This window comes from Parambassis ranga, chromosome 22 (assembly GCF_900634625.1).
Source record: "Parambassis ranga chromosome 22, fParRan2.1, whole genome shotgun sequence".
Lineage (NCBI taxonomy): Eukaryota > Metazoa > Chordata > Actinopteri > Ambassidae > Parambassis > Parambassis ranga.
The window spans coordinates 19,451,612-19,467,321 of record NC_041042.1 but is presented as its reverse complement, the minus strand read 5'-3'; the positions used below and the strand labels follow the sequence as shown (position 1 = coordinate 19,467,321).

At 40.5% G+C, this 15,710-nt stretch overlaps 1 non-coding gene across 1 annotated transcript; it reads right to left on the bottom strand.

The window, feature by feature from the left end:
* Window positions 1-2,642: 2,642 nt before the first annotated feature.
* Window positions 2,643-2,716, bottom strand: trnat-agu (transfer RNA threonine (anticodon AGU)). Its single transcript has one exon. It is a non-coding gene; the product is annotated as a tRNA-Thr (tRNA).
* Window positions 2,717-15,710: the final 12,994 nt, after the last annotated feature.

The following is a 15,710-nucleotide window of genomic DNA, read 5'->3' as shown; positions in this document are numbered from 1 at the left end:
TCTTGTCTTCCACACTGTTGCTATGGTCGCAGTGTCAGTGCCACTGAAGGTGGTGACAAAGGTGACAAACAAGTCAATTTGTATTGATATAGTGTTTTTTTCAGAATTGTTTTAAAATGCGTTACAGAAAACCACAGCCTGAACCTCCTTCAGAGCAACAGTGGCAAGAAAAAGCTCCCCTGTAACTGGAAGAAACCTTGAGCAGGACAAAGCTTATAAGGGAGAACCTTCCTGCTGACAGTCGGGTAGAAGAAGAGGAGAAGAAGAGGTAGACAGGACAGAGAGGAGCTGTTCTAGTTCTGAGATGTTTGTGGCCAAAAACATTGACCTCAGTTTGATCAGAATTTAATAGTGAAAAAGTACAAAAAAAGTCCTCCAGCAAGAATGTTTTAAAAATTGTGAAAACGAAGATTATTTCTCAAATACTCCATAATTAACGGATTTCACCTCTGATTGGAAATTCACAAGAGATGCTGAGTTGTTAATGTATTTATTGTTAGGCTGGACTCGAGAGTCTGTCAAGTCCTGGATAAGTCCTCCTGTACTCCCTGTCATCGCCATCTGTGATGAGGCCGACCACTGCAGAGTCATCAGAGAATTTCTGTAGATGACAGCTGGGTGAGAGGTGACCGAAGTCTGCAGTGTAAAGTGTAAAAAGGAAGGGAGCAAGAACAGTTCCTTGTGGGGCTCCCATGCTGCAGATGACCACGTCAGACACACAGCCCTGTGCCCTCGCAAACTGTGGTCTGTTGGTTAAGTAGTCCAAGATCCATGATGTGAGGTGGTGGTCCACCCCTGACTGCACCAGTTTGTCCCCCAGGAGAGTGGGCTAGATGGTGTTAAACGCACTGGAAAAATCAAAGAACATAATCCTCACAGTGCTCCCAGCTTTCTCCAGGTGAGAAAGAGACCTTGGTAGGAGGTAGATGATGGCATCATCCACTCCAATGCCAGGCTGATAGGCAAACTGCAGGACGTCCATCGGGGAGCCCACCAGGGGGCGCAGGTGGGAAAGAACCAGCCTCTCCAGGGTCTTCATCAGATGGGACGTCAGTGCCACTGGTCTGTAGCTGTTGAGGTCCTTAGGGCGAGGGATCTTTGGCACCGGCACCACACATGATGTTTTCCACAGTAGTGGTACCTTTGCCAACCTCAGGCTTAGGTTGAACATGTGCTCAAAGATCCCACACAGCTGTTCAGCACAGGACTTCAGGAGCCTGGCACTGATGCCATGTTTTAAAAAAAAGATGCCAGCTTGGAGTCTGCACAGTAGAGGTCGAGAGGTGAAGCTGCATCTCCGTCGTTCAGCCCAAACACCCACCCACTTCTGAGCCAGTAGCTTGGCTGACTGAGATGTTACATATCCCCTTTTCCAACCAACTGTAACTAATACTGACATTCCAAAAATGAGCACTTGAACCACAGATTAGCATGACAAAAACCATCTAAAAAAAAATTATTTGAGTTCCACTTACATGGCTGGGCAATATATTATAATATAATGCAATTATACATTATGCATTTGATGTTTTGGTAGGTGTAGTTCTTAACTTTGAACAGAGATGTTTCCACCTGCCTCTCAGGCTAATCTAATTACACCCTTACTCTGTTACTCTACTACAAGCACCAAGAAGGAAGGATCTGTGTATGAACATGTCATGGCAATAACAACCATGTGTGGAGGTTGAATAAACAGGACTTGTTGTTTATATGTGTATGTCACTGTCGTGTAAAAACACTCCATCAGTGTTGCTGTGCACAGAGAGTCGCATTACACCCCACTGCTGCCAGCAGAGCCTTTGATGGGACACACTGGGTCTCACTGCTATTTTTACTCACCTCTCTTCCATACTTACATCATCAGTCCATCCACCACTATTCCTAAAGTACAATACCCATGCTTGTATAAGGACTGCAGGATCCTGTGTGGAGAACGGTATCTCCATTCTGACAAAAGCCTTCAAATGAGGTTTAAAGACCAAGCTACATGTTCCAAACACTCCATATACCAATGTACAAGAAAGAGGCTGTTCATTAAGTAATTCTTTTATGTGCTCCTTCAGCAGCAGTGGACCAGAACCTTGCAACAAGCAGCTCTGCTGAATGTGAAATAATGTGTTTTATGGAAGAGTAGTTGCACTCAGTGTACCTGTTGCTGAGGTTGCAGGAATAATCTGGAAGGATCACCTTCCATATAATGGAGCTTGGACACAAATGGCCTTGTATGTGATTTCTATACTTTACAGGGAGCCAGTGTAAGAGAAATATGATCTCTCTTGCTAATTTCCATCAGTGTTCTTGCTGCAGAGTATTGAATCAGCTGGAGGCTTTTCAGAGTTTTTTAGCATATTGATGCTATGACAAAATTGCGTAAGTGGGAGGAGGCAGAGAGGAGCTATTCTAGCTCTAAGATGTTTGGGGCCAAAAACTTTGACCTCAGTTTTATGAGTTTAATAGTAAAAAAGTAAAAAAAAACTCCTCCAGCAAGTATTTTTTTTTAAAATTTGAAAACCAAGATTATTTCTCGAATATTTCATAATTTAGATTAGCAAGAGATGCTGAGTTGTAAATGTCTTTGTTCTCAGGCTGAGCTGATATCCAGAGTGATCTCACTCCAACCCAAATTTCACAAAGAGAGGTAAAAGCGCTGCTGGGATTTGAACCCAGGATCTCCTGTTTACTAGAGAGGTGCTTTGACCAACTAAGTCACAGCACCTGATACAACAGCTGCATAGACAGGGTCTGAAAGGCAGGTAGGAATAGGTGCCAGGAGTGTAAGTCACTCATTTCCAGACAGTAAATCATACTGCAATTGTGAAAGGACTTATTACTGCAATATTATAGTAAATAATAAAAATAAATAAATATTTTTCTCAAGCCAAGGATGAAATAGCAATAAAATGCATCTCAGCATTGGTAACTGTCATTAGTCCAGTGGGCTATACTTCTTCTTTCAAAGTCTAAGCACTGAGCTGCCCACCTGACAGATGTTTCATAAACTCATTGTCTTTCTTTCTAAGGCTTTGGTCGATATCAGAATTGTGGTGCATCAACTGCTGCCATTTTGAAATGCCATATCCATTATCACCTCCGGGAAAACAGCGTTGAGCTCACATCCACAGTGTGAAAAATATGGATGATAATGTTTTTTTTTTTTAAATTAAATTTGCTAGCGACTAATCCTATTATTTTTATGTATTTTTATGTATTTTTTTTGTCAACCATGTCAGGCATTTGTTAACCCCACATGACATGACAGCATCACATAGTTGCCGCCGATTTGTGGGCTGCACGTCAATGATGTGAGTCTCCTGTTCTAGCACATCTCAAAAGTGCTCTGCTGGACTGAGATCTGCTGACTGGAGGACATTTGAGTGCAGTAAAGTCATTGCCATGTTTGAGATGATGTGAGCTTCGCTCCATGATGTGTTATCCTGCTGGAAGTGTCCATCAGAAGATGGTACACTGTGCTTATAAAGGGATGGACATAGTCAGCAACAATACTCAGGTAGGCTGTGGTCTTTAAACCAGGCTCAGTTGGTACTAAGGGGTGTGCCAAGAAAATTTCCCCATTACAGCAGCAGCAGCAGTATGAACCACTGATACAAGTCAGGATGGATCCATGCTTTATGTTGTTTACATCCAAATTCTGAGCCGTGTCAACAGAAATTATATATATTACTAACCCTTCTCCTGTAATTTAATCCAAAATAGGGTCAAAGTGGCAGCCATGTTAATATCTGTGATGTATGTTGTGCAAGACTTGAGAAGTACAGTATTTCAATGAGCTATTCCAGAATTGTATTTTCAATAAATAAATTTGGGAGTGTGTAATTTGGGAGAGATTCAAAAACACGTATTTATTATTTATGGTTTCAGGCCATGCTCTTCTCTCTGAGCCTCTAAGGATGCATGCTGTATTCTGTGAACAGCATGGGGCATTAGCCGGGGCAGATAAATAATGGCCACACAGAGAGTCTGATTTCCTAATGCTGATATATGGGTGCGATGAGACAGGTGCTGGCTCCACAGCTCCCCAACACCTCGTCAATTAATCTACTTGGTCATGTGACGAAGCAGCCATGAATTACCCTCAACACTTCCTCCAGAGCACAGTCCATAACCTGCTGATTACACACACACAACCACGCACACTTCTCTCCTGACTCGTATGAAGTATGTGTATTGAGTTCCTGTGCCTTCTTTCCTCTTCAAAACATAAATAGGCTGCAAGAAGCTGACAAGTACAACTTAACAGAACATTGCCATGTTGCTTTGGCATTGGAAATATGCAAAATTATTATTAGCCATAACATTTTATTGATTTTATTTACACAAGCATTCCTAATTTAGTCCATCCTCACCAGGTGAATGTAGGTGCTGATATTTGCAGGTTTTTTAAATCCTGCATGTACATATCTGGCAACCACCACACATCTATGTAATACTTGACATATATGGGGAGACTTGTCACCATGGTTGCTGGAAATGGCTCCCTGAGTAGAGCTGGGACATTTTTTTAACTGTATATTGTGTGAATGAATGAATAATCTGTGAAAAAGGTCTAATTAACACACAGAGTAGTGTCAGTGTCAGAGCCGAACCAAGCGGCCCATGCCACTCCTGTTACCTGTTTGTGATTTTTAGCTCTTTGATTGTAGGACAAAGATTATGGTTAAGCTGCAGCAACTTTCATTAGTATTAAAGAGTTACTCAGCTTTCCATTCTGGCCTCTCTCAGATGACTTAAAGGGGCTTCATCAGCAGAGTTTACAAGCTTAACTTGTTTATTCCTCTAGCCTACATTGTTCCACCACAAATATGTTTTCTAACTTCCACCTCTCACCCAAAAAACAGCACATATCAAGTCAAATTTGTTTTTTCATTTTTTCCCCTGGTCCTGCTTTTGATTGGCAGCACATTATACATGTGCAGTGCAGCAAACATTCTGTTTCTGTGTTCTTTTCCTTGTATCTTCAAACTCAAAATCTAAATCAATTACTGTCGACTTGCATGCTTGCTTTTAACTCTGCGCAAAAATATCTGCCCAGTCTGTGTGAAAAACAACATTTCCTGACATCCTAGCACTTCCCCAGTCCGTCTGTCACAGCAGGACTACCTGATGCAAACCATATGTGATTCATCTGAGGGAGCAGAGCCGCCATTAATCTCAGCACTTGGCCCCAGCAACCGCCTGACGAAGAATTATCTCACCAGGTCCAACCCGCTAGTAAATAATTGGAGCAGAAAGTCATCCTACCTAATTAATACAGCTTGTGTTAGCATCAGTCACTGGCCTACTTAGTGCAGCAGCCAGGCAGTCCAGTGTGAGTTAGAGGTTAAAGGAAGTCAGCCAGACTGCTGACGAGCTGGAGGGTGAAGGAGGCCTGCGATATGTAAACTGCACAGAGGCCAAAGCTTCATCAGGGTCCTGACTGAATTGATCTGTTTAATCTAAGTTATATGCATATTTATATGATCATATGAAAGGGGATAATTAAGCCTACATTGCCATCTTTTTACAGCTTGTTCACTATTTTGTTTTGATCACTTTAGTTGTGTTATTATTCTTAGATTTAGTCTTTTTGTTGCATATACTGGTATTTTAGAGGTGTCGTGATCCCTGCTTTTGTTTCCTTGTGTCACTTTTCCAATGTCGTTATTTCTCAGTTTTTTTTTTTATTTTATTTTTAATCAAGTTTTCTTGTGTGTCTGTTTTACTTCCTGTCAATTGTCCTCCTCTTGTGATTAGCTGCTCCACCCTCATTGTTTCCACCTGTGTCTCATTACCCTCACCAAGGGGTCGGTTTCATTAATTCAACAAACTCTGAGTAAACTGTGATAACTGTGGTCTTGAAATCTGATTTTCCTATTTCAATACAGCTAATTTAAGTTAATTTAATCAACTCTGAGTATGCTGACTCTGAGTTAAGCGCGTGTGCCACGACTATAAACAAGCCACCATCAATGGAGCCCCGATACCATGATTCACCATGGAAACCGGAGGGGTGCAATCCAGTGGTTGAAAAAAGGACTTGGAAGCAGTTAAAAATGAAATATAAGAATATAATCCAATCAGGTAAGTCCTGCACATAACATGCTCCTTGTTGTATCTCCCTTTGATAACATTTGACATGTCAAACCATTTAAATTTTATTCAGCTGTGAATTTAATGTGCCGTCACATATGTTCTGTCATCTGTAATGTTCAAGTAATTAGCTCTCTTGAAATTAACATTTGACTAGCCAATAGAAAGGCCAACAAAATAGGTGGAGGACCTGCACCACCAGCTTTAAAAGAGGCAGAGGAGATGGCCGTTAGCCAAACCACCGGAAGACCAGTGGCTGAGGGAATCACGGGGGGATATTCGTCACAGGAAAACCTACAGAGGTAACGTGTTAGACCACACTACAGCTTTTCATGTACATGTAACATTATTGTGTATATTTATATTGAAGTGAAAGCCGATATTGCTGTTCTTTTTAAACAGAGCGTAAAAGGACAGCATGAAGAGGGTCCATCAAATCCTGCTGCACAAATAAACACAGTGAGATGGTCAGCAAACCTCAGAGTTTAGTCTGTACAATTGTACATGTAGAACAATATGATTTATTTATTTATTTATTTATTTATTTATATTTATGTGTCATTCTTAAGGATTTCCAGTTACTGGTGTAGGAGTTATACAGAGCTCATCTCATTAAACAAACAGATGAATTTATTAAATTATAATTTTTGAATTTATTAAAAATAGAAAACTAGGAAATCACATTTGCATAAGTATTCACAGCCTTTGCCATGAAGCCCAAAACTGAGCTCAGGTGCATCCTTTTTCCACTGATCGTCCTTGAGATAATTTTACAGCTTAATTGGAGTCCACCTGCGGTAAATTCAATTGATTGGACATGATTTGGAAAGGCACACACCTGTCTATATAAGGTCCCACAGTTGACCGTGCATGTCAAAGTACAAACACCAAGCATGTCAAATGAATTGTCTGTAGACCTGCGAGACAGGATTGTCTTGAAGCACAAACCACCAGGACTCCTCCTAGAGCTGGCCGGCCATTTAAACTGAGCGATCGGGGGAGAAAGGCCTTAGTCAGGGAGGTGACCAAGAACCCGATGGTCAGAGCTATTCGCAATTCATCAATCAGGCCTGTATGGTAGAGTGGCCAGGTAAAAGCCACTCCTTAGTAAAAGAAACATGGCAGCCTGTCTGGAATTTGCCAAAAGGCACCTGAATGACTCTCAGACCATGAGAAACTAAATTCTCTGGTCTGATGAGACAAAGATTGAACTCTTTGGTGTGAATGCCAGGCGTCATGTTTGGAGGGAACCAGGCACCACTCATCACCAGGCCAATACCATCCCTACAGTGAAGCATGGTGGTGGCAGCATCATGCTATGGGGATGTTTTTCAGCAGCAGGAACTGGCAGACTAGTCAGGATAGAAGGAAAAATGAATTCAGCAATATACAGAGATATCCTGGATGAAAACCTGCTCCAGAGCGCTCATGACCTCAGACTGGGGCGAAGGTTCATTTTTTAGCAGGACAACGACCCGAAGCACACAGCCAAGATCTCAAAGGATTGGCTTTAGAACCACTCTGTGAATGTCCAGGAGTGGCCCAGCCAGAGTCCAGACTTGAATCCCATTGAACATCTTTGTAGAGACCTGAAAATGGCTGTGCACAGACGTCTCCCATCCAACCTGATGGAGCTTGAGAATTACTGCAAAGAAGAATGGGCAAAACTGCCTACAGATAGGTGTGCTAAGCTTGTGGCATCATATTCAAAAAACTTGAGGCTGTAATTACTGCCAAAGGTGGATCAACAAAGTATTAAAGGTAGGGTAGGAGATTTCATTCTGATGCACTTTTTGTTAAATTAGTGTAACTTCTCTTTAAAATCAATCAGCAACCAGTTAGTTAGGCAGTTTCACATTAAAACGAAAAATATTAATCATCTGTGGAAGCTATAAAATGCTAAAAACATCAGCCAATCCTCCAGGATGACCCTGCGTGGAGTATTGGCTGGTTGTCATTCTATTCCTGCTCTGCGCGCACAAGAGAGGTACGTGCATGATGGCCGAAGTCACAGACCGCAGCTCGTCTTCAGGTAATGCGTGTCCATGTGATTGGGAGGCGTGGCTTTGGGGTGAGCTCCGAGAGAAAGGGGCGTGTTTACTTTCGAAATCTGGCTGACACTCACTGAGTTTTCAAAATCTCCTACCCTACCTTTAAGCAAAGGCTGTGAATACTTATGTAAATGTGATTTCTTAGTTTTCTATTTTTAATCAATTAAATTAGATTAGATTTGTATTTGCACATGCAAATATCAATAATAACATTAATAAGCAGTTTTAAAACAATTGTGCAGGAGATGTCAAGAAGACCCTCGGGCAAGATCTGAGCTTTTTAAGAGCAGATGACGATGAAATATGTCGGCTGCAGCACCGTGGTAACATCAATGCACTGTGGAGTTTCTGTGTGCTTTACCGTACATTTCAGCATAGTCGCGTAGCATTTTTAAAGTGTACACAGTGCGACCGTGTCTCTCCAGAGACTAGATGGGATGATGCAGTACAGCAGCGTGGAAGAGACAAGGAGGGTTGGAAAGATGTTACCGGTAATGCTGTGCTTAACAGCTGACTTTAGCTGCCTTTGTTTAATATTGTGTGCACGGTCCGAGGGCCGCATTGAAGACGCAAGCGGGCCGGGTGTGGCCCGCGGGCCGTACTTTGCCCAGGTCTGCCCTAGGGTCTTATAAAAACACCTCCCCTATGACATTATCAAGCATGAACATACAAATAATACATATCAGATATCATACATCCACAATAAACATTCTATAATCATAATAAAAATTGTTTTTCAAATAAGTGAAGTGTAGTTGTGGATTTAAGAGCAGGTGGTAGTTTGTTCCATAGAGAAGGCCCTCTATACGTCAGTGTGCCTTGCTGTAGTTCTACATAATGGAAGATGGAAATCTTTGCAGTGTCTTGTTGAATGGGTGTGTATATCTAAAGATACTATAAAAAACTATTGAAAGCTTTTGGCAAATCAGTAGGTAAATGTGCATACTTAAAAATACATAAAAAGACAAATACAATATATATTAACATTAAATATTGTCAAAATGTTATATTTTTGGAAAAGAGGAGCAGATGAAGACAGTTGATTTGAATAATTCATTATTCTCAAGAATTTCTTTTGGATTAATCAAATTTTGTTTAAATACGATTGGCATGTAGAACCCCAAACACTATTGCAATATAATAAATGTGGATGAATTAAACTATAATACAAATTTAACATACATGAACGGTTAATAAAAGCATGAACCCTATTCAAAATGCCTATTGATTTCATAGTTTTTCTACAGACAAGCTCAATATGTTGTTTCCAGGTTAATTTTCCATCAACCCCCCAAAATTTGGTTTGAGGCACCTGACTGGAACCCTGAGGATCCCCACAAACTAATTTTGCTCTATTTGAATTTTGACTATTAATATAAACATACTGTTCATGTCCATGAAGACGTGATCCATTTCAAAACGACGACAAGACGATAGACGATAATTAGTGGTATCTCCAGATTTAAGACGGAGACAGAGAGAGGACATCAGTAAGGGGCTCAGTAATAAAGGGAGCTATGTTAAGACTGGCTCTTATTTTGTCATGGCCTGGAGCTGCATCTTTCATTTTTAATAGTATTAATAGTATAAGTACTTCGTTTGGGGTTGGAGGGTCAAACACACCTAAACATGAATACTAATGATTTGAATTTGTAGAAATAGATTTGCCTGTCAATACAATGTTTCTAGATAACGAAGGGCCAATATTTACAAAAAAATCCATTTGCGATGTCAAATGGATCACTAAAACTTCTAATACCATCAGATAACTGAGATGGAATCCCTCTGGAAGAGTGTTTTTATTCAGTAATTCATTTATGATATTCCAGGTGTTTTTAACATTTTTACATGATTTTTCCAACTTTTCAGAAAAATATTTTTTTAGCATCTTTTTATATCTTAATGAACTGATTTTTGTATTGTTTTTATAATATGCAATATTAAAAGGTGTTGGACTGATTAAAGATTTTTTATACAACTTATTTTTAATAATGGAAGAATTTTTTATAGCTGCATGGTGTAACCCATGGTTTAGAGACTCTATTCTTGTGTATGTTTTTGTTTTGTATAAATGGAAAACATTTATCCAACACAAACATAAATATATTCATAAATGTTTGGTAAGCCATCTCAGCATTATGATGTTTGAAAACCTCCTCCCATGACACATTTGCCAATGAGATTTTAAAAGAATCTTCATTTTCTTTAGAAAATGTACAATGTTTTAACTTGGGTTCAGATTTTCTTTGTAAGGTACTTGTAAAGAACTGAAATACTGGAAGGTGATCTGAAATATCAGTAAGTAATAAATCAGAATTAATTGAATACACAAAGTAATTACTTAATATATTATCAATTAAAGTTGCAGACAAACTTGTAATCCTTGACGGCTTATAAATAAATGGATAAAAATAATAAGTATACAGTGAATTTAAAAAATCAACTGAAGAACTTGATTCATATTTTAGAAGGTCAATATTAAAATCTCCAAGAAGAATACAGGCCTTATTCTTATCATTTATCATCTCCAAAGTAGAGCACAGTGCTTCAATAAAGATACCAAGATCACTGTCAGGTGGGCGATATATACACCCAATAATAAGATTTTGCCCTTCAAAACTACTGCAATTTGGAATTTCTATAAAAATTGATTCTACCTCAGTTTTTATAAAATTAATATTAAGATCTTTCCTTTCAAAAATTGTTGTGTAAATAGAAACTCCTCCACCCTTTTTGTTTTGTCTACATAAATGTACAGCATTATATTGAGGTAATGAGTAAAAATGTGCCAAATCATCTGTAAGCCAGGTTTCAGACAAAGCAAGTATAGAAAATCTATTTTCTAAAGTTGTTAAAAATTGTATGAAGTTATCAAAATTCTTTGGTACGCTACGTATATATAAGTGAAGACTATAAAAAATATGATTATTTGGGCACTGATTTGTTAAACCATTAAACAAAGCGTTAAAGTCAGCTTCATTGTAATAACTACAAACAATATTAGACTTTAAATTAAAACATTTCTTATCTGGGTCAATAAAGTCATTGTATGACTTTTCATTATCATCAATATCATATGGCTTAAAGTCTAAACCAGCAAGATGAGTACTGTATTTTCGCGACCATAAGGCGCACCGCATTATAAGGCGCAGTGTCAGTTACACGGTCTATTTCTGTCCTCAGCGCATACACAAGGCGCAGGCGTACTATAAGGCGCAGGTTACGCTAAAACATACCAGTACGTAAATTCAGTAAAAACCGGCTGGATATCAGCGAGGAGCCGGTGCAGCCTCTCTCTCGATGGTGGCAGCGACAGAGAAACAGGGTGTGTGTTTCTATGGGCAGAGCAGTGGCTGCTGCTGAATGCCTGTTGTGATTCCAACTTTATCTTTACACTTTAGAGTCACTGTCGTTGCCGGCTGGCTGTTCTGAAATTACGCCGGCTTTCACAAAAGCTCGAACAACAGTCAATGCAGAAACATGAGCCCATGCGTCCACAATCCACTCACATATGGTGGCGTAACTCGCCCGGCGCTGCCTCCCAGTAAAGCTGCTCGCCGTCTGCCATCCATCGCTCCCACACCGCTCGCAGCTTAGCTTTAAACGCCCTGTTTACTCCGATATCCAGCGGTTGAAGTTCTTTGGTCAACCCTCCCGGGATAACGGCAAGCTCCGAAATCGTCTGCTTCACCTGGTTTTTTACTCCAGCGGTGAGATGGGCGCGCATGGAGTCACAGATCAGCAGCGAGGGTGATACGTGGAAAAAACCACCCGGTCTCTTTACGTAAACTTCCTTGAGCCACTCTCCTATTTTCTCCTCATCCATCCAGCCCTGATGTGCGATCGGACCCTCGCATCTCAGCTTTAAGACAGAGAGTTACGTTGCGCTGCAGAAGCGAAAACCCAGGAAACATCCTCCGCAAGCCGCTCACATCTCTATCAGCAGCGATTCAGTAAAAACCGGCTGGATATCAGTGAGGAGCCGGTGAAGCCTCTCTCTCGACGGTGGCAGTGACAGAGAAACAGCGTGTGTGTTTCTATGGGCAGAGCAGTGGCTGCCGCTGAATGCCTGTTGTGATTCCAACTTTATCTTTACACTTTATTAATAAATAAAGACCATCTTCGGATATACGTTGTCCCGCATTTTAATCAGATGCACCACAGTGATTCCTAATTCATCCTTACCAGTGGCTGACTGTACAGAACATTTATTACAACAATAAACAGGAAACAACTGTGCGAGTTCAAACCTGCCAGCTTCCCTCTCGTGGCTGTCAGAGTCACAGCCACACACGTTGCCGGCTGGCTGTTCGGAAATTATTATTATTATTGTTCGGAAATTATGCCGGCTTTCACTTTCACTCAACCCATACACAAGGCGCACAGTATTATAAGGCGCAGGGCCGACCTTTGAGAAAATTTTAGACTTTTAGGTGCGCCTTATAGTCGTGAAAATACGGTACCTGTACATTAATCATGCCTCAGGCCTATTTAATTAGAACGTGGAGGGTGCAGAACCAGTTGATCATATCTCAGAAAGGCAATGTTACCCTTCTTCCTCCCTTCTTTCAGCTGAGGCAGTAGTTCTTTACGTCTCAAGCAGACTTTTTAGAGAAGTCTTCATTGATAAAAATGTTTGTGCGTTTGAGTGATTTGGCTCACAGACAAATAAGACAAAGAGCTTTACAGAGACAAACAGCCAACTGTACAAAGTTTTAGACCACTTACAACGTTCCAGTCTCTTGCTTAGAGTAGACTAACAATTTGTCTGTGAGTCATGCACAGACCCAAACCACTTGGCTTCCACATTTGCAATTATATGAGCAGCATTAGAAATGACCTTGACAATTCAGAAAGTGAGACAGATTAGTTGTAATGCTGTGACACTGACATTTAGAAGTTGTCAATGCACTTGCACGTTAATGCTGGAAGCATTTTCTATACACATCATCTCTTTTATTTCTGAAGGAGCAGTGACGGGTATGCCATAAATGCAGCCAATCACACTGGCAAATCCTAAAATCCATTGAAATGATTACTCCCAGATGTCACAGCATCATGTTATTAACAAAACACTTATTGTTATTTAAAATTATTAATAATTATTTACCTGCAATCCGATGGAACTCCTCTTTTCAATAACAGAGCGAAGCACACCTTTCTCACGGCTCTACAAACAGTTGCTTTACCTAAATGCTCTGGAGCCCCGATGTTGTACAGAACACTACCATTTGCAAACAACACAGCAGCGCTGAGTATTTGCTCAGATGTGAGCACATGGCCACGTAGGTCATGGATGTATTTCAGTGACTGGAAAGTAAAACGTGAATGTGTAATTGAACTGCTTCTTCATGGATGCTCAATGTATGAATGAGGACATGGAACAGCCTTTAAACGCTCCATAAAGGGAGTCAGAGACAAACTCAGAGTTTCTTGAAGAAAACCTGCTTCTGACCAGGTTATGTTCACGGACTAAGTTACCATGGTAACAGACTCCGAAGTTACCCCGCTTCATGAAATGGGCTTAACTTACTCATCTATTTCAGGGTTAACTTACCTCCCTTATTGACACGGTTAACTCGAGGTTTGCCTCATTTTAGCCTTAACATACCCATGACCTGCTTTATGAAACAGGGCCCCATGTGGTTCCATTCATCTGTTTTCCAAACCTGTCCTCTTGCTCATGGTTTCTGTGCCTCTTTGTTCATTAAACTGTCTGTGGTTTGTAACCAAGATGGCTTCATGCACTTATGCTAACATAAATGAATTGGCCAATCATGGGACAGATAAATTTACTATAGTTCATATTACGTGGCAGTTTGGGGATGGTAGGGTTACATGCAACACCATGAAGATGATGATGTTTGAGACACTGACACCTCGGGCTGTTTGTTTTCACTGTTATCTTTCTGTTACCTTTTTGCATGTAATTCACAGATTTTAGCATAAAAACGAATAAGGTTAAGCATTAAAACAGGGTAAGTGTTTGGGTAAAGATCATCTTAAAAACACAAATTCATACTGTTACACACGTATACGTTTAATCCAGTGGCGGTTTTGGGCATGGGCAAACTGGGCGGTCGCCCAGGGCAGCATCACACAGAGAGCGGCACGAGCAGTTGGAAAAAAAATCACCTGCTAAGTGGTTACCTATGTATATTATCGATCACTGTGTGAAGAATTGGCAAATTAGCGCCCCCTGCAGCTGCAGGCGCCCCTGCTTGCTGAGAAGCTGCCGTACAGAAGCTGTGAGAGGAGGGGAGGGGGCGAGGGGGACAGCTCACCTCTGGGTCTCCAAACGGAACAGACAGGGAGAGAAGGAGGGAGGTCTCACTCTGTCCTGATAGTGTGCGTCACTGCGTGTTTGTGTACAGCAGCGTGAATGATCGAAGGAGTGAGAGGTCTTACCATTAAGATTATTAAACAACACGGAAGTTTTGGGGCCATGACAACAAACCAGACAGACAGCAGAGCTGCAGGCAGAGAGACAGAGGACTGTAGTCTGATGCTGGACAGAGTTTGATGCTGCGCGCTGTGTTTTTATAACGTCCATCCATGATGCAGTGCTCTGGCTCATCGGTTAGCTAACAAGTTAGCCACTGTCTGCTAACATAAGTCCGTCCTTCAATGACAGGCTGATTAACGTTAAACTAAAATAAGAATACTGCTCACTGTCAGCTGGTTTTATCAGTTAAATACAGAGTAAAAAGTGGGGAATTATTTTTTTTTAATTCCTTTTCTTATCATTCAGCAGCCTCTCTTAACTCGATGCCCACAGCCTGGACCATCACAGTTATTAAAATGACTAGTTGTACACATTACAACCCCTTTTATGTTGCTTACTGAAATCTGAAAGCACTATCCTTACTAACAAAGAATTATATTCATGTATAAATGCAGTCCGATTTCAGTGAAATATGTTCGTTTTGTCTGAATAAGGAAGGACATATGTTTGATTCAGTACAATTGTAGTGCCTTATATTAATTTAATTAAAAAAAATATATAGAAAATAGTATAAAAAAACATTTTTTTGTACCATTTATCATCATATTATCCATTTTGCAACCTGTCATCTTTGTTCTGATGTCTGCTGCATGTTTGTTCCTCCTCTCTCTCTCTCTCTCTCTCTCTCTCTCTCTCTCTCCTTTATCCTCTCTGTCCTATCTCCCTCCCCTGCTCAAGGTTTCTTGCTGTTAAAAGGGAGTTTTTCTTGCCACTATTGCTCTTAAGGGGGTTCAGGCTCTGGGTCTCTGTGAATTCGATGTAGAAGCACCACTGGTTTAATCTGTGTATAACCTGGCTGTTGGGCAACAGACGGAGGTGGAGGTGGTAGATTACTACTGGACATTCTACTGGGTTTGAGTTAGATATTACTTAAATAACTGCCTAGGTGTGGATAATAAAACCAACCTTAAACCTTTTAGGAATGATGCAATGTTCCACAAAAATATTAAATCATTCACAGTTGAGCATGTAGATGTGTTGCATTGTAATCTAGTGTTATGGTGATTGTTTTGCTGCTTGTTTTTTGTATTGTTTATATCTGTCTTGTTTACAGTAAAGGTCAGTTC